Raw genomic sequence first — 20,128 nt, 5'->3', positions numbered from 1 at the left:
TACTGTCAATTTCTGCACTTGCCCTGTCACGGACTGGCAACAAATTGTTTGCAGAGGGATCGTGCTTGGAGTAGCACTGGTCTAGAATGCTTCTTCAAGCGTAAGGTCAGGAAAATGGCCTCGTGTAGGGAACAGCTCATAAAACCACCTGCACATCGGGGAAGATGGTATTAATTACCCCATTCATCAGTGCATTCATTCAACAAATATTTAATGAGCAGCAACTATGTGACAATCACTGTTGGACTCCAAGGTTAATAAAGATAGTCCTCAAGACGGTCACAGAATGGAAGGGGAGACTTTGATAAATAATTAAAACCTAATGAAATTAGGTCAATAACAGACCAGGCACCATGGGTATGGAGGCAGAAATATTAATTCTGCCTGGGGCCAACGGGGAAGGTTCTACCAAGGAAGTGATATTGTGCTGGGGTCTGGACGAGAGACAGATGTTCAATCCCATATGGCCAGCCAGCACTCTATAAATGAGTTAATACATGCAAAGTGTTTAGTGCAGTGCCTGGCACATGGGAAGTGCTTCAAAAACATTAGTGGTTCTTATTATTAAATCTTACAAATCATCATCATCATCATCATCTTATCATCATCAACCCAGATCGACCCATAACTTTGTCTTGGGTTTGTGGGGTTGTAGGTAGCTCAGTTGGGAGAGGAGGACAAACGGGGCTTTGCCCACCCCCTATGTTAGAGGAAAGATCTAGAGGAGGTGGGTTGGGAGTTGGGTATTGAAGGACACGGGTATGGACAGGTGGAGAAGAGAGGAGGCCTTCCAGGCAGGAGGGTCCCTTAGAGACATAGCCAGAGGAACAAGTGCATGGCAGGGGAGGAGACTGATCTGATGGGGACAAGAAATGGGGATGCAGTGGCTGGGTGAGGCTCAGCAGAACTGAGGGGGGGGGAGGGGACAGGCTGAGGATCCCCTTGGATAAAGGACTTGATATTATTCCTTCTCTCATTTAGAACAACAGGTAATAACAATAGTAATTAGGATTCGTATGGCAGTTTGTGCCACATAGCTCTTTCACAAACATTTTCTCATTTAATCCTTATAACAACCCCCTAAAAAAGGTATTAATAGCCTCACTTTACAGATGAGAAATCTGATCTCAGAGGTTGATCTCTTGCCTGAGGTCACAAGGCTGGCTTTGACACAGGCAGGACTCCAGCCTGACGTCCCCAGCTCCCACTCCAGATATTTTCCAGTGTACCAGAGACATGAGCTGAGCCTAGACCCCTAGGCAGTTGTGATATCACCCAGAGGAGATCATAGCTCCAAGAAAATGAGTCTCTAAAATCATTCTTTCCTTCTACTTTCTCAGTGGGAGGACAAAAGAGGGGAGTAAAGGCAAGCCACAGGACAAGCTTGGTAGTGACATAGGCAAGGTGGGTCACTCAGAGTTCTCAGGTGACCTACCCATTCCTCCTCCTTCCCCCCTCCCCCAGTCTGAATCTGTATTGATCCAGGGCAAGTATGCTTATCCTGGGTACAATTACCATGTTTTTGCACTTATTAAGTGTGGTCAAGAGGGCCACTGAAGTTGTTTCTAAGAAAACTTTTTAAAGGCGCACTGAAGTCAGAAGGGTTGACACCATGGGAACATTCTGGAAGCGAAAATAGATCAGAGATGCTGGCCATTTGTGCAGAGTCAAAAGGAAGGGCACACACTCGCATATTTTCACAGAGAAATAGCATCGCTCTAGCCTAGACTAGTGGTTCTCAGCTAGGGGCTTCCCCTGCCCCCCACCCCAGGGAACATTTGGCAAAGTCTAGAGACAGTTTAGTTTTTCACAACTGGGGAAGAGATACTGACATCTAGTGTGTAGAGGTCAGAGATGTCACTAAACATCCTTCAATGAACAGGACAGCCCTCACAGCAAAGAATTATCTGGTCAACATATCCATAGTGTGGAGGTTGAAGCACCATGGCCTAGACAAGTTTGGTACCATGGACAGCAGAAACCTGGGCTTTCCATGGGACTATGATCCAAACCTAGACATTCTATTCTGTCTGAAAACCACAGAAAAGCAAGGGTTCCCCACTCCAGATTTCCTGAACTCCATCATTTTGAAAACACTGAGGCTCCAGGGAAGGCACTGAGGTAATACCATGGTGGGGGGGGGGGGTTCTGCTTAACGTCCCCCCAGCTGGGTAGTTGGTAGAGCCAGGACAGGACTTAAGGGCTCTGGGGTCTTCTGTGAATGTTCTGTATCCTTCTCCCAGGTTAGTGTTTAGCCTTCCCCCCTCCACTCTAATATAAGTATCGTTTGTCCCTTTTTTCTGATTCTTAAAATCCTATTCAGAACTAGGAGAGGTCTCATAGAAACCTGCTCGTGTAATAGGTAAGGTGCTATTATTTTTGTTTTACTGATGGGTACATTGAAGTCTAGAAGCTAAATGTGCAATGTGCCTATCTGTTTCCCTGAAGAGCTGTGAGCTTCTTGGAGGGCAGATACTGCTTCCTTTTCATCTCGGTAGTCCCAGTCTCTGGCAAAGTCCTGCGCCTCAGCAGATGCCAAATGAAACGTTTACAGTTAATGGTCAATCTTACCATTGGATTAGACGCCAGGCTCCTGCCTCCAGGACAGTGCACTCTTTAGGGATCTGTCCTCTTCTGGATCCTTCTGGACCCACCGATGTAGCACTTCCTGTTTTGGAGTTTGATCTCACCCCAGCCTTGGACTCGGGCCCCCCAGAACAGGCAGTTACACCTTCCTGGTGGGAAACCACAGCACTGAGACTCAGCCTGGCCTTTTCACTCCTTCTTTCCCCTCCTCTCAGGCCTTAAAAAGGGCTCGGGCCGATCAGATTTCCTTTCCAGTTTGCCGGGAATGTCTTCACCACACCCAGAGAAACTTGGGAAAACTGGCCACCCTGACTTTTACTGGCCACTTACAACTCACAGAGCAAGACAGAGAGACTGAAGAGCTGTATTAACTAGCTACAATATGAGGACCTCACGCAGACTCTGATTCAAACAAATAGGAAAAAAAAAGACCTAGAAATAAACAATCGGAAACAGGTATTCTAATTAGAAATTTTAAAGCGTGCTAATGGTATTGAGTTCTTATCTTTTGGAGATACAACCTAAATTTTGACAGATGAACCGGCATGGTGTCTGGGATTTGCATTAAAGTAATGTGAGAGGAAAGGAAGTGGGTGGGGATGTTGATGAAACAAGGTTGGCGGTGAGTTGCTAACTGTCGAATCTGGATGATGGGTACATGGGAGTCTATGGTAACATTTTGCCTGTTTTTATGCACTGCAAAAATTTACAGCATGTGAGAGCTGCCTGGGACCACTTAGGGAGCACATATGGCAGGGTTTCCAGACCATCTTCCTTGGAACCCCAAGATTCTGAAGAGATGCCTCAGGGACTGAAGTTAGAGACGAGGTGGGAGGAGAAAGTGGCGATGGGGAGGTTGAGGAAGGGGCTCTGAGGCTGCCCTGGTTTTTGGCCAGTTTTATGTATTAGGGTTGTACAGTAGCTGTCATTTTTTGAAAAATGGTTCTTCCCAGAGGGGGAGGCAGTTTTTCCAAGACCAGGGGTACTGGGGGCAGAGCTGGGCAGAGCCTGGTCTCCTGACTCTCAGATTCCTGCACTCTGTACTGATGTGTCAGGCCTCAGGCCTGACTGATGCCCTGTGGCCCCTGCAGGACACTGTGGACCTGAGACCTCGGTCCAGTTGGCTGTAGCTGGGATGGGGGCCGGGTCACGCTACCCCTGCCTTGAGGTGCCTGTAGGCAGGCTGTCTCCCATGGGCTGCTCACTGCCTGATTTCCTAAGCCAGGCCTGTGGCTCAGAGCCAGGCTTCGCTTTGCTGGCTGCCACCTGGCCAGGCCCCAGTGGCTCAGATGGACGTGGGCCAGCACCCCCAAGTACGCCTGAGCCACAGAAGTGCTGACTGGGGCTCAGCCTAATGGCCACACAACAGTAGTTCATTCCAGAAGAGGAAGGCCTCATGCTGCCTGGGTCCCTCCTGCATGAGAGGACTGGCCTGAGGCTGGCCAGATGGTTCCATCCCCATGTGGCCAGGGCAAGGGGGTGATAAAGGCTGAAGTTATTTCATCCCACCTGCACGCTTGGTAGGGGAAAAGCACAGAGAGCTTCTGAGTCATGGGGCAGAGGAGAGGGGGAAGAGGAGGAATTACCTGTAAGATGGGTGGGAGGTCCATTTACAGGAAACAGAGCCTGGCTGGACTCGTGAGGGCACAGAGCGAGAGTGGCTGTGTCAGCGATGGAGAAGGTCATGGTGGTTGTGCGGGGACCTTCCATTTGCCCCTCCATATCTACCCTCCACATTTCCCTACCTGCTGTGTCCCAGTCCCAGGGCTGACCGGTGTGAACTGTACCAAATGGCTTCCTCACGCACCCACCTTCTGTTGGGTTCGGCCAATAGGAAGCCGTGACTGTAGATGAGCTGAAGAGAGGAGAGTGAGTTGTGTATTTATCCCACTAGCTCTTTCCCTGTGGGGGTGGCCATGGCATGGCTGTGTCCCTTGACCAGGGGCCCCTGCCGCTCCCACAGCAACCTCTCTCCAGAGGTTCTGGTAACTTCTTTCTCCCCTCTTCCTCCCCTGGTCTCTTTGGATCTCAGAAGAATCAGTCCTCGCTGGCCTCAGGATACCGCATGACCCCCGGTAGTTTCCCCATTCTGTGCAAATCTTTGTAAACAGTCTTTTTAATAAACCCTTCTGGAATTATCCGATTCAAGTGGGTCATGCATTTCTTGCTAAAACTTTGGTCAGTGCAGGCTGCTCAGAAGCTGAGTTTGCAGACGTGAGACAGTGCACAATGAATCTTTTCTTGCATGTGACTCTAGTGAACTAGAGGGATGGTGAGGCCTCCCAGGGGGCCTGACTGGAGAGACAGAACAAAGCTCGGTGCAACCTAAAAAAATGAGCAGAGACCCCAGTGGAGGGAGTCCAGCTGGAGGCATGGCTGGTAGAGATGTCAGGAGGACATCTCCCCAAACCTCACTGGAGAGATACTGCTATGGGGTAGGGAAGGGCAGGGGGCGGAGGGGTCCAAGACAAAGAATAGCAAAGCCAGGCTGTGCCCATGCCTGTCTCACTGTACTGATGGAGACAGCTGTGCACTGCATGACTCCAGGGGTACCCCAGGGGCCCCGGGCCTGTGGCTGCTAAACTTCCAAGGATAGCCCCATTATCTGGACCAGAATGTCCTGCCCAACCTATGTCTCCAGGCTTGCTCTGGGTCCTCCCCTGTAGACATCCAGCCTCCAAGTTCCCTGCCCTGGCCCTTGTCCTTAAGCTCTGCCAGCTTCCTGAGTGCCCTGCCCCATCTGTAGAACTAGAATCTCTATCCTGGATGCCACACTCTCCAAGCCCACTTCTCTCCTGCACCAGTTCCCACCTTATATTAGGGTTGTGTCCCCACACCTGCCCTCCTCCAGCCCCGGTTCAGCAGTCTTTTTGCTGCATGATATTGGCAAGTCACATCTTCTCTCTGGACCTCAGTTTCCCATAGTGGGGGCTAGAGGTATATTAGGGGACCTCTCCTGTCCCTTTCAGACTTAAATAAATCCATGATGTATGTCCTTTGTCCCAATGACAGATGATGCAAGAGAAGAGAGTGTTTTACATATTCATCTTGTATTCCCACAGCACCTAGCAGAGGACCCAGCCATCAAGGGTTGGATGGATGGACTGGTGGGTGGGCGGGTGGGTGGATGATAAATCTCCCTGGGGTGGAGAAAAGCAATTCATTACATGGCCCTAAGTTGATAGAAATGTCCCCTGGGAACTTCTCACTGCCTCTGCCCACCTCCTGACTAATCCTGAGTGTTCTCGTTTGTAACCTGGTGCCCTGAGCAGTCTCTCCCTTGGAAGTGCATCTGGAACCAGCCCTAATAGTTACCCTGTGAAGGAATATGACAGACCAGCAACCACAGTCACCTCCAGGGTGTGAGTTTGGGGGGCTCGAGAGACAGGATGCATTCCTTGTATTCCCTTTTATTCTCTTTGGATTTTTTTTTAACCATGAATTACTTCTATAATATAAAGGAAGTTTTGTTTTTGTTTTTGTTTAAAAATTTTTTAGTGTTTATTTTTGATAGAGACAGAGAGAGACAGAGTACGAGCAGGGGAGGGGCAGAGAGCGAGGGAGACACAGAATCCAAAGCAGGCTCCAGGCTCTGAGCTGTCAGCACTGAGCCCGACGCAGGGCTCCAACTCACGGGAGATCATGACCTGAGCCGAAGTTGGGCACTTAACCCACTGAGCCACCCAGGCGCCCCAAGGAAGTATTTTTGAAGAAAAACGAATACACTAGAGGCTGATAAGTATTTGTTTCTTTCAAAGAGAGGAACTAGGTAGCTGAGGAGTGAGGCAGGGGTGAGAAACAGGGAGGAGACCCACTTGTCAACTTTGGTAACCATCCTTTGGTAACTTTGGGATTTCATACCACGTACGTTGATCATCTATTAAAAACGAAACACAAATTTAAGGAATCACTAACCTGAATACAGTATTCTTATAGAAAAATGGGGCACTTGTATTTGACAATAGCTCACTTCCTCCTCATGACAGCCCTGAGTAACCATTATTATCCCTATTTTCAGATGAGGAAACCGAGGCTCATAGAGGATTAAAGCTTTGCCCCATCTCCTTAGTTGGTATAACGTGGCATTGAGACTCACACCCCAGTTTTCTAATCCTGAAGCAGGCTGCCAGAGAGGCTCAGCTTACCAAATATACTTCCAATACAGAAAAACAAATTGGCATTTTGACATGTGACTCAGTCTCTGGAAAGTTTGTTTATTGTGAGTCAGCCCCACTGAGTTCTAGCCTGCTGGAGGCAGCTGAAATAACAAAGTTCCCAATGCTGCAAAGCTGAGGCTGAGACACAGGGCCGAGGAGACCCCAACGAACGGCACACAAGAGGGGCTCCCCAGGCCACCTGTCGCATTTCAACTTCTCAACTCTGGAATTCTCAGCTTCGTTTTTGGAAATTTTACCTTACACTTCACTCCCTCTAGAAAGCCTCACCGGTGCCCCAGACTAGCTCCGTGAGATGCCCTTGCCACTCAAAACACCCTTGTCCCAAGTCTGCCTTCCCTGCTCCCCTAAGCTCTGTCTTGATCACAGCCATGTTCCTGCACACCTAGCCCAGCCCCGTGCCCAGATCGTAGCAGGAACTCGACGGACACTTGTCAAATGAATGCATAAACCAATGGCCAGGGTCCTGCTCCTGCCAGGGCACCTTTTCTACGGTCTGCGTCTGTGCTGATCACAGGTGCTCAGGAGTGCACAGGGGCAGCCACAGGGAACAGCCGCCTGGGGAGTCGTGCTGGCCAATTCCTGAGTCTCTCTCCAGGGATGAGGACAAGGGTTGGGCAAAGTGGCCGCTCATCTTGTCAACAAATGAGCGTTGGTCCCTCCCAGAGGGCTAGTCCCTTCCCCTCTCTGGACCTCCCAGGCTGCCCAGACCCCAGTTCGAATTTCTCACAGACCCAGGGACTGGAGTGGAGTGGGGGTGGCAGTGGGTGGGGGAGGGGCTGTGGGAGGCCTCAAGGGGCTCCTGGCCCCTGACGTTGTCTCTGATGTTAACTCGGGAGAGCTTGTGGAAATTGCTCATTTCTGTGTCTCCATCCCTCATCTCCCCCTTTGCCTGTCCCGCCTCGCCTCCCAGATCTCCGCAGCCACGCCTTCCAGAAAGATGGGAGGAGTCAGAGGAGACTGAGTTCCATTCTGTCTGGAGCTTGTTCTAATGGGCTGCAGCCCTCCTCACGCCCTGACACCCACCCGGTCTCCACAGCCCCTGCCCACCTCTAACATCCCCTCCTAATAGCAGCTACCTCTCTTCATTCTCCCCCAGCCCCTGGCTGGGGGATTTCTGCTCCAAGGTGAATGTCAGCCTTCCTAAGCCCTGGGAGAGCTCAGGCCTGGTAATGAGCTAAAGCTGACCTGGTCTCCGGGCTGAGGCCACTGCATTTATTAATCCCCCACTGCAGCGGGGCCATCGCTGGTCCCCAAATACTTGCTCATCACTATTCCATCAGCCCAGTGGAGCCATTTATTGGGCACCTACTATGGGCCAGGATTTCACAGCGGGAGGGACAGTAGTGTTGGGGACATGGCCCGTTTCCTTCTAGAGCTATAGTCTTGTAGGAGCAGCTGCAAAGTAAAGGGGTCGGTGTCCAAGAGGAGACATCACCACCGTGAAACCAACAGACCTGGAGTCTGGTCCGGGTCTTCCTACCAGCCAGCTGTGTGACCTTGGGCTAGTCCCTTCCCCTCTCTGGACCTCAGTACTTCTATCTGTAAAATAAGGAGCTGAACTAGGTCGGCCGTATCCAAACTGCAATTTGTAACCCTACAAGATGGTGAGGGGCGCCTGGGTGGCTCAGACGGTTAAGTGTCCAAATGTGGCTCAGGTCAAGATCTTGCAGTCTGTGAGTTCGAGCCCCGTGTCAGGCTCTGCGCTGACAGCTCAGAGCCTGGAGCCTGCTTCAGATTCTGTGTCTCCCTCTCTCGCTGCCCCTCCTTTGCTCGCACTCTGTCTCTCTCTCTCTCAAAAATAAGTAAACCTTAAAAAAAAAAAGATGGTGAAATAAATTTAGTGAGTCAGAACGAGCAATCAAATATTAAAAAGTGGGGGTGCACCTGGGTGGCTCAATCGGATAAGCGTCCAACTCTTGATCTTGGCTCAGGTCATGAGCTTACGGTTTGTGAGACTGGGCCCCATGTCGGGCTCTGCACAGACAGTGAGGTGCCTGCTTGGGATTCTCTCTCTCTCTCTCTCTCTCTCTCTCTGTCTCTCTCTGCCTGTCTCTCATTCACGTGCACACGAGCTCTCTAAATAGATAGATAGATAGATAGATAGATAGACAGATAGATAGATAGAGATAGACAAACTTAAAAAAAGGAGCAAACATATCAGAGCACCACACATCGTAGAAGTAAGTGTTACACAAAGAAACTTCTTTCGGTTGTGGGTATGTGTGAACACACGTGTGTTTTGTGTCCATGTTGCTTTGTATGTGCTGCCTGATGGTCTGGCAAGGAGTTTGCACACTGATGTGTTGGTATTTCACGGATCTTCATGTTTGTGAGGACATTTGGAACAAAATACTGGAAACTCTGTGTCTGGCAATCCAATACACAATCAGATGAACTCAATCCCTCCTTCTGGAGACGAGGAAACTACAAACCAGAGGGAAGTGACGGTGAGCACTAGAGGGCTAGAACCTAGCCCCAGTCCATCGTCCCCCAAATGGCGGTGTGCTGCTGTGGGGGGGGGGGGGGGGGGTGGGGGGGGTGTGATGGGTAGAGAAGAGGTGGTATTTTGGGAGGCCAACCAGGGAGTCCTCTGGGAAGGTGGCTGCCTACTCGAAAAGCCTCGAAAAGTATTTAAAATAAAACAGCTCAGCCTGGCTTCCCTCCCCCACAGAAGGCGGCCTCCACCCCCGCCCTGCTGGATCATTCCTTGACAGACACATTAGTTAAAGCCGAGTTAGCCCTCGACGCCCAGTCCCCAGCACCAGGGCAAGACCTGGACCCCAAGGCCGTTCCCTCCCTGGCAGAGACTGGATGTTGAGCAGGAGAAGGTGAACCCACAGCCATACTATTTTTAGTCCAAGAATTGGTTGCCAGGGACATTAAGCTAATTCCCTGCCGTGTATCAGAGAAGTGACAGTGGTGCTGTTTGCAGAGTCTAATTGCGGGGATTTATTGTAAAATGCAGCTTGTCAGGGCTGCCGTGCCTGGGGTTCAATCTCCTTGTCATCGGAATCTGAGCTATTTGCCGATTTCTTGGGTGGGAAGGAAGGGAGTGTGGTGGAGAAGGGCAGGCGCTGGGCCCTGGTACCCTGGACAGCTCTCGGCTGAGCCTGTACCAGGAGGCGACGGGATAACAGGGATGGAAACTGGACTGGGGCTGAGCAGGAGGGGCCGGACTGCTGGGCCCCCAGTGGACGAGACTCAACCTTGACTTGCTTTGTGCCTTCAGATCTGGAAAGGCTCCTGCGGGACCAGGCTGACAGCTTTTCCTTTTACCCGAGGATAGTTGTAGCACAGGGGGCATGGATGGGGGTTAATTAGCAGGAGGGCTTTCGGTTAGACAGAAGGAGGACCTCCTTGACATGAGGGTGCTTGGTGGAGGCAAAGAGGGGACAATGTCTGATCTCGGTGGCGGTTGTTCTTCCACCCAAAGGAGGGAGATGAGCAGGTACCTAGCAGAGCCACTATGTGCCAGGCACACTGGGTGGCACCTTGATGGGGTCTTAATCTATGGCCCAGGGCGTTTCTGCACCCATTGCGTAGATGAGGAAACTGAAGCTCGAGTGAAGAGACTCACCTAAGGTCACACGGCAGCCAGGAGAGCAGAGCCGGGATTTCAAAGAGAATGTGTCCAACTCCAGAGTTTCGTTCACCTGCTTTCACTGACCTAGGATCCCAGGAGCTGGAAGGAGACCTTTATTCCTCTGCGCCTGAGATTCTGGGGGCAACAAAACATGCATTCACCCATCTTTCCGACGAACGTGCCAGATACTGCACCAGGCCTCTGGAATATATAGAAATAGAACGTGGTGTCCACTCACAAGGAGCTCGCGTGGAGAGGTCATTCCGTCCAGCCCTCTGCCTCACCTCATCCTCTCCAGAGACAGCAGTCTGCATTTCAAATAGCTCAGTAAAGGAAGACCTGCAATCCTGTGTCGGGAAGCTTCTGGTAACCCGGGAAGGGATAGGGGAAGGACAGCTTGGACTCTTAGCGTCTTGGGGGACGGCTGGACTCAGGCCTACTTTCCTTATTTAGAAAGCTGGAGTAATGATGCAGAACCACCTTATGGGAATGCTAAATGAGAAAGGGAAGGTTGAATGCCCCTGGCCATGGGTCCAACTTGCCCGAGACGAGCCAAAATTGGGTTGATCACTATAGCAAAACCCTGTGATCGGGCAGAATTGTGGGGATTCTTCACAATTATTTTTAAGTTGTATGTGTATATATATAATGTATACATTATAATGAATATATATATTAACAGATACCACAGAACTCACACATGATACAAGAATCAAAAAGTATAAAGACTATCTCCTGAAATTTCCCCTCCCTCCCTGGCTTTTAGCTGCCCGGTGCCTCTCTCCAGAGGCTCCAAGTTTATCAGTTCCTTGGTACCCTTCCAGACGTCGTCTGTCTATTCACATAAACAAGCAATTATGGCTGCACACTCTTTTTGTTTCCTACAAACATGCTTCTTTGCACCTTGGTTTTGTTCCCACTTAATTTATCTTGGAGATTGTCCGAAATCGGTCTACAGAGAGCATCCCCAGTCATTCCTTTGTAATGGCCGCATAATATCCCACTCATCAGATGACCATGTTCTCTTTAAATTATCCCCAGGGATGGCATTTAGGCGTTTCCAATATTTGGCTCTTATAAAGAGTGCTGCAAAAAACAACCTTGTTCCTAAATCTTCTGACATATATAAGAGTATAGCTATAAGAGAGGGGCGCCTGGGTGGCTCAGTTGGTTTAGTGGCCGACCTCAGCTCAGGTCACGATCTGGAGGTTTGTGGGTTTGAGCCCCGTGTCGGGCTCTGTGCTGACAGCTCAGAGCCTGGAGCCTGTTTCAGATTCTGTGTCTCCCTCTCTCTGTCCCTTCCCAGTTCATGCTCTGTCTCTCTTTCTCTTTCTCTCAAAAATAAGTAAACATTAAAAAATTTTTTTTTGATTTTTAAAACATTTTGAAAAAAAATTTTTAAAAAGAGTATATCTATAGGATAAATTCCCAGTAGAACTGCTCACCCATGAACATGTGCATTTATAATTTTGACCCTTATTGCCAAATCGTCCTCCAGATAGATCGTGCCAATTTGCACTGTCTTAGGGTGGGTTTCCCCGGAAGCAGACCCTAGGATAAGGATTCAAGGGCAGGTAGTTTATTTGGGGGGTGATCCCAGGAAGCCCTAGTGGAGGAGGGGAGAGTGAGACAGGGAGTGGAGGAAACCAAGCAGGTTACCCCTACAGTGACTGGAGCTTAATCCCACGGAGGAACTTGGAGAGACTTTGTGGGGCATAGTCCTCGGAGTTATCCCACTGGGGGCACGAGTGCACAAAGGTAGGGCTCCTCAGGAAACCAGGGTGCCCCGTTGCCCCACACCTTCACCGATAGCGCATGGTTATTCCGAAAGCCCAGTCCTCCTTCCCCTGATGCACATCCCTGTGCCCCATCCTACACTAGCTCGCCGACAGCCTCTGCCCTGCCCACCTGCTGCCCCATCCCAGGCTGCCAACTGACCATTCTGCCCTCGAGGGGTCCCTGCTGGCTGCCACGCCCTGGGGAAGGTTCAGAGGTGCGTCTCGGGTGACTAGACACGAAGCTCCCTGAAAGGAAACTTCATCTGGCACTTCCTTTGTGCCCTACCCCCGCCCCCTCCAGGCATCAGCACGAAATAAGGCCACTCTACAACTGCATAACTGGCCCAAGAGAAGATGCTGCCCTCATTCCCCAGAACCCATACCCTGCATGTCTGCATGTGAACCCTTTGGGGGGGGCGACAGGGGGGAGGCAAGGCCACACAGAGGACATAGACAGAGACACCAGGAGTCAGCCTGGCCAGAGCAGAGTCTGGCTGCCTCTGGAGGTGGACAGGGCTGGTGTAGGGGGTGGCACTGCCCTCCCGGCTCAGGACACTTTTCCCTGCTCTGCCTTCTCTCTACACCTGCTCTCCTGCCAGGCTGGCACAGAGCTCCGGGGTCCCCCTCACTAGGGCCCCTGAAGAAGACTGGAGAGGGGATGAGCTACTGATGAGGGTGCAGTCCTACCCTGTCACTTGCTGCAGGATTCCGTGCCCTCCCCTAGCTTGTGTAACTGATGGCTACTGTCCCCACCAGGACGCTAGCAGTCAGCCTCAGATGCAGCAGAATAATAATAAGGCCCAGAGCAGGACCCTGGTCAGGGGCACTAGCCCTCGAACCAAACCTGCGGCCAACAGTGACATAAACGAGGTGTTGAGGTGGGGACAGAATGAGCATCCTGTCATCTGCTGAACTAAGCGGGGGTATTCGCTACGGCCTCTCCCTACCCGAGTCCTTTTCCCGCCCGACCATTAGTAGAAATGCCAGAGAGAAAACCCAGCACTCACGGCAACTGGCTCAGTGTCAGGGTGGGGGAGAGGGCAGGTTGAAGGGAGCCTGGAAGCTTGGGGGGCACTCCCTATCCCCTCCCCCCAAGTCCGACTCGTAAACACTGGACGAGGCCTGGCCCCTCTCTAGGTCTCAGCTTACTTCTCGGTAAAGTAAGGATGCTGTGCTAAACGCTACAGGTAAATGAGCAGTGAGCACCTGTTTATCATGTTTATTATTATCTATTAGGTAGGGAAACAAAGTCGAACAACACACGGTTCCTGCCCTCAAGAAGCCTTCTGTCCAGCAGCAAATAAGCGTAACCGAACAGCCCCATGGGAAAAGAACAGAATAAAGTGGTGTGGGAGGGTCACGGGGCACAGATGAAGGACTGGTTGATTCTCCCAATTAGGAGACACCACAGATAGCCTGAGGCATCCGAAGTGGGCTTCAGAGGATGGGTAGGAGTTTTCCAGAGGGACCTCGGTGGCTTTTCAATACTTCCAGGGCCAAAACTCTATTCCCTAGTCTGCCTCAGCATTTCCAAACTGCATCCTACAAAATTCTAGCCTCTTCGAGATGTGATTTGAGTGCTCTCAGAAGATGGAAGAGGTTTGGGGAGGCAATGTTCAAATGAAAAGGGTTTCTTTGTTGCAGGACTCATCAGAGCCTTCACTATACTCCCTGCATTGTGAATGTCTGAGAAGAGGGCAGAGACTAAGGATACCCCTTCCTTCCCCTCTCATCTTGAAGAGTTCCACACAGTCCAGTTGGGAAAGGGCTCTCCCAGCGGTAGGGGTGGGGGTGGGGGGTTTCCAAGTGAGCTCGGGCCCCAGCAGCTCCGGTGCCTCCCTCGGCATCAGGGCACAGAGGCCTGGGCTGACTCCCAGCCCCCTGCCTGCCACGCAGGCCGACATCCATCCATCCAGGCAGGCCTTTATAAGCCCAGTAATCTCCAGAGGACTCTTGTCCTGCTTCCTTTCCCACCTACAGCCAGGAAGGTGGCCCTGCGCATGCTAAACAGGCCTGCCCCTCAGCAAGGCCCCAGGGCGGAGAGCCGGAGGCTAGGCGGAAGCCCGAGGAGGAAGGAGAACGCACCTCTGGCCAGCCGGGCGCGGCTCAGGCCGGTGCTCTGGCCTGTCTGGGCCGGACGGGCTGCTTCTGTTCTCCCTGCCGCCATGCTGCACTTGGCCGGGGTGGGCTTTCCTGGTCCCCCCGGGCAGTACAGGGCCTCTGGAGCCAAGGGCTCTTACCTAGAAGCCCCACATCACCCCAAGCTGGACAGAAAGGGAAGTCCAGACCAGGGGAACACAGACTAACACCACATTCCCTCCTTCCTTCCTCCCTTCCTTCCTTCCTTCCTTCTTTCCTTCCTTCCTTCCTTTTCCTCCTTCCCTCCCTCCACCCTTCCTTCCCTTCTTCTTTCCCTCCACCCGTCCATCCATCCACCCATCCACTCACATGAAGGGCCTCAAGCCCCTGTTCTGTACCAATCAGTGTGGAATTCACAAGATATCCATTGCTGATAAAGGAGACCTTCCTTCCCTCCCTGCCCCCATGATTTCTTTCTCGCTCCTCCCTTTATTCCTTTCCTCTCCTTCATTTCCCTCCTCCTCTCCTTCCCCTTCCCCTCTTCCTCCTTTCCTTCCTCTGCCGTTCCAGCCCCCATCTCCCTTTGATGTGCACTGAATGCTCATTACGTACAGAGTTCAGACCCTGACCCTCCAGACGGGAGCTGGATGCCCACCACACTGGATGCACCAAGCGGAGGAGGCAGGGGTAGCCCGCTCTGTCCCCAGAATAAACTCTCTGGCAGAGAGGTGGAATGAAGGAGCAGAGAGCACCAAGGGGGCCAAAGAAAGGACTCCAACATTCCTGAGAGCTTACAAGCGCTGAGCCTGTCCTTAAGGGCTGTTACATACACTAGGTTAATTTCCTCAGCCCCAAAGTGTGTGAAAGTGGTGTTATTGTCCACATGTTTACCCATAAGGGACTTGAGGCTCAGAGAGGTTATGCAGTGGGCCCAAGGTCACACAGGAGTGAGTAGAGACCAGAGGCTGTTGACTCCAAAGTGCCTGCTTCTCGGACCAGGTGATATTGAAACAGGAGTTGAAGGATGTGACCGGGCCGGACAGCTGGAGAGGCTGGTGAACTGGGGCTGAGCGCCAGAGTGAGTCTGTGGGAGGCTGGCCTGGCTGGGGCTGGGGGGTTGGGGGGTGGGGAAATCGGCCAGGATGGAGAATGGAGGCGAATTGGGGCGAGAAGGGACTGCTGAGCAAAGCCGCTGGCAAGACAAGAGGGTGGGGCTGGCTTCCCAGAGGTGGCTCATCAAAGACCCCATGACAGAAAGACTTCTGGCCAAAGGAGTGGGAGAAACACTGGGGATTCCTCGCAAAAAGGCACCGAGACTGAGAAACGTAAGCTTCTCCGATTTATGTGCTGCAGGTTATGTTGTGGGTATCGATTTTTTTTTTTAATAAAATTTCATTCTGATTTCTTAAAAAAGAAAAATGAGCACAGATGCTTGTGGAGACAAATGGCTTGGTATAAAGCTGCTTCAAGGGCAATGGGGCACAGTCCCCTGGGGGAAGGGGTGGTCCCACCCCTGGCTGCGGGACGGTGCTGGGGGTGGGCAAGCGGGCACGAGAAAGACACGGGGATCAGAGAGGTCCCCCAGACATCAGTCCCTACCCACGCCCTTCCCTCCCACAAGCCACTCTGGGTTGGAACGTATGCCACCTCCACGGGTCATGCCTCTGCGGGGACACCTACACCAACCCCCCACCTGATGTCTGGGGTCTCTCCTGCACCACCCGGCAATTGTGTGCCTAGGAAAACCACACCACCTCTCTGAGGCTCTCCTCTTCCGCAAGCGGGGATAATGCCACTTTGTGGATGTCCTGCCTACTCCACGGGAATGTTGTGGTTACAGAAAATAAAAGCACTCTGCAGAAACTACAAGTTTCCCCCAAAGGCAAGGATGGGGTATTGATGCCTCCCCCCTCTGCCGAGCAGGCCTTCTCCCCCAGAGGCCTCCCTCACTGGCACTCTCTCCTCTCCCCTACCCGCACCCTACCCACTTTCTGTTCCTGGAGTAGGGGTGGCATGGGGAGGCGGGGCTGTGCCCCCGAGGGGCTGGTTAGTTTCTCTTTGGCCCCCTGTCCCCAAATCAAGTAGCCGCCCCCACAGAGTGCAAGTCAGACAACGGTTTCGCTCCTGAGCTGCTACATCTCATGCGTCTCTATTTGTAAATAGATTTTTTTTTCATAAAGCAGAGACACTAAAACAATGATATAAATACTTACCTAACGCCTCTCTTTTGCCTGTTGAATTTAAGATAGCGTTTTATTTGGCGCAAGATTTAAAGTAACCCCAATTCCCAAGTATCGATGCGTACCTTCTATTCAACAAAACTGTGACCAGTCTCTGCTGAAATTAAGGCTGACTTCTCCCTGAGCGTCTCTGGAGATACTTTAGTTTTCACAGCCCACGGTCTGGAACTATCCATCGACATTTGCAAGCAGTTTGCAGTTCTTCTTTTGGAAAACCCTTTCCAGGTGCTGCCACCTGCCATGCTAATTGCGCCCTTGACTACTAATTTTCTAGGAGGGAATTCACCTGCCTTCCTACCCCCGCACTTTGCAATCCCTTCTGCCCAAGAAAAATTTGGCCTTTAAAAAAAAATCCTATTTCTGGGGCACCTGAGTGGCTCAGTTGGTTAAGCGGCTGACTCTTGATCTAGGCTCAGGTCATTCGTGAGATCTAGCCCCGCATCGGGCTCTGCGCTCACTGTGCAGAGCCTGCTTGGGATTCTCCGTCTCCCTCTTCCTGCCCCTCCCCTGCTCACGCGCACATTCGTGCTCTCTCTCAAATTCATCTCAGATGAATAGATGTTGGGGCGCCTGGGTGACAGTCAGTTATGCGTCTGGCTTTGGCTCAGGTCATGATCCCACAGCTCGTGAGTTCGAGTCCCACGTCTGGCTCTGTGCTGACAGCTCAGAGCCTGGAGCCTGCTTCGGATTCTGTGTCTCCCTCTCTTTCTGCCCCTCCCCTGCTCATGCTCTGTCTCTTTCTCAAATATAGATAAACATTTAAAACATTTTTTGAAATGAATAAATGTATAAACATTTTTAATAACAATGTTTTTAAAAATAAGAAAATATTCATATTTCTGGAAGATCCATCATCCCAGGTCTACAGTCATCTATAATTCAAGCCCTTTAGCCAGGAACACTTTCGGGCCTGAGAGATGGCTTCTGTGCAGCTCTTTTGTGTGGAATTGGAGTCTCCTTTTCTCCAGTCTTGTCTCCCACCACACCCCTCCTGAGTCAGCCTCACCAGCTCCCCGACATGCCATCACCTCTGCTGTGTCCTCCACCTGGAATATCCCTGCTCCATGCCTCTTTGAGGCTCAGAACAAATGTCACCTGCATAGAGATTTCCAGAACCCTACCAGGACCATGAGCCATTGAGAGTCCATTGAGTCCCCATTGAAGGGACCATTGAGTTCCCCTATAGTAAAGTGGTTAAGGGGCCCCTGAGTGGCTCAGTCAGTGAAGGGTCCAACTTTGGCTCAGGTCACTATCTCACGGCTGGTGAGTTCGAGCTCCACATCGGGCTCTGTGCTGACAGCTCAGAGCCTGGAGCCTGCTTCAGATTCTGTGTCTCCCTCTCTCTCTGTCCCTCCTCTGCTTGCACTCTGTCTCTGTCTCTGTCTCTGTCTCTGTCTCTCTCTCTCTCTCAAAAATAAATGAATATTAACAATTAAAAAAAAAGTGGTTAAGGATCAGACCATCCCTGGTTTGAGTCGCCATCCCTGCTCTGCTCGATGAGCTGCTTAACCTCCATAATAAGCCTGTTTCCCCCTGACAAACAGGGATGATAATAATAGCACCTGCCTCATAGGGCTGTTGTGAAGATTGGATACGAGTCCGTGCACTGGCCTGATGCGTGGGTGGCAAGAGATCCTTATGGCTGATTGCAGTGGCCCAGGGTACAGATCAATGTTTCTTCCACTAGACAGTGGGTTCCTTGAGCACACGAGCCAGACCTTACTCATCTCTCAGCCCGTCATTTATCAGGACAGCTCTGGCCCGACCTCATCCATGCTGCCTTCATCCAATGCTCCAACCTCATGGTCCTTTCTGTTCCTTGAGACCCCACCATCATTCATCCTACCCCTCTGTATTCCCCTAGGTTTAAGTTTGTGTACAAATGATCAAAAAAACAACAACAAACAAACAACCCTCAAATAGTAGTGGCTCGAAGGAGATGGAAGTCTATCTTTGTCTCACACAGACATCTGGGCAGGTAGCTCAGGGCTGATATGGTGTTTCAATTTTAAGGCCTCACACTGTATTGCCTGCCAGGTGTGACTCATGAGCTCTCGGCCCCCAGCTTCATGATCCAAGATGGCAACACTCCCGGCAGCCAATGAAGGAAGGGACAAAGAGGAAAGTTAAAGGGTGCATTGGTGTTGTCTCTTAAGGAAAGTTCCAGAAGCTCTCACAGGACCCTTTCACTTACATCCATGTACTAGAATGTGGTCGTATGGCCACACCTACCTGAGAAGGATGCTGAGAAATGTGGTCTTTATTCTGAATGCCCTTGTGCCCATATAAAATTTCTATTTCTTTTTTTTTTTAAATTGTATGTTTTATTTTTATATTAGAGAGAGAGAAAGAGACAGAGTGTGAGCAAGGGCAGGGCAGAGAGACGGAGACAGAATCTGAAGCCGACTCCAAGCTATGAGCTGTCAGCACAGGGTCCAACGTGGGGCTCGAACTCACAAGCCATGAGATCATGACCTGAGCCGAAGTCGGACGCCTAACCGACTGAGCCACCCGGTGCCCCTAAAATTTCTATTTCTATGGAAAGAGAAGAGAGTGAATATTGGCAGGAAACTAACAGTCTCTACCACCCCCACACAATGCAACACAAATTTTTTAAATTTTAAATTAAGAAAATTAATTGTGGTAAAATACCTAAGATTGACCCTCTTAACCACGTTTAAGGGTACACTCAGTGGCATTAAGTACACTCACAGTTGTGCAACCATTACCATCACTGGTCTCCAGAACTTCAAAAAAAATATTTTTTTAACATTTTTATTTATTTTTGAGAGACAGAGACAGAGCACGAGCCGGGGAGGGGCAGAGAGCGAGGGAGACGCAGAACCCGAAGGAAGCTCCAGGCTCCGAGCCGTCAGCACAGAGCCCGACGTGGGGCTCAAACACACAAATCGCAAGATCGTGACCTGAGCCAAAGTCGGACGCTCAACCGACTGAGCCACTCAGGCGCCCCTCCAGAACTTTTGTCACCTTGCAAAACTGAACCTCTGTCCCCATTACACACTAACTCCCCATTCCCCCTCCCCCAGACGCCGGCAACCACTGGTCTACTTTCTGTGTCTCTGAACCTGACCACTCTAAGCACCTTGTATAAGTGGGATCACACAGTGTTTGGCTTTGGTTTATTTCACTTAGCCTACTGGCCCCAAGGTTTATCCGTGCTGTAGCGCATGCTAACACTTCATTGTGTACAGTCCCAGAGTAATTTCTGCCATTCCTTGATTTTGGACCTGCCCTCCGACTAGACCCGAAGATCCCCATTCTTTGGCAAAATTGTGTCAGAGGATTAACACGCGGCAACGAGAAGGCTCGGTGCTGGGGGGGGGGGTGGGGCTTGGGCAAGGACAAGCTTTATGCTCCTCTGCCCTACAGCAACTTTCTAGGCAATAGCTCTCACTGCTGCTTCATACGTAATTGTTCAGTGATTGACAAGTCACAGTCTACCATCACTGTGGGTTAATCTGGGGACGCTGAGACCAAAGACCCCACAGATCGCCCAGCCTACCTTCTCCCGTGCCTTTTGTCCAACTTCGGGCACCTTGTCCCCAAGCCTCTCCTTATGTTCCCTGAAAGTCCTTTTCGCTCCGTCTGTTCTCAGTTGTGTTTTCCTTGCTCTTCTCCACTGCAGGAGAAAGTGGAGAGCTTGAGAAGGGGCCGGTCAGGGTT

The sequence above is a fragment of the Puma concolor genome, chromosome E1 (assembly GCF_028749965.1).
Source record: "Puma concolor isolate L17-30 chromosome E1, mPumCon1.1.hap2, whole genome shotgun sequence".
NCBI classification, from domain to species: domain Eukaryota; kingdom Metazoa; phylum Chordata; class Mammalia; order Carnivora; family Felidae; genus Puma; species Puma concolor.
The sequence above is the reverse complement of the archived record's forward strand: the minus strand, read 5'-3'. Positions refer to the sequence as shown.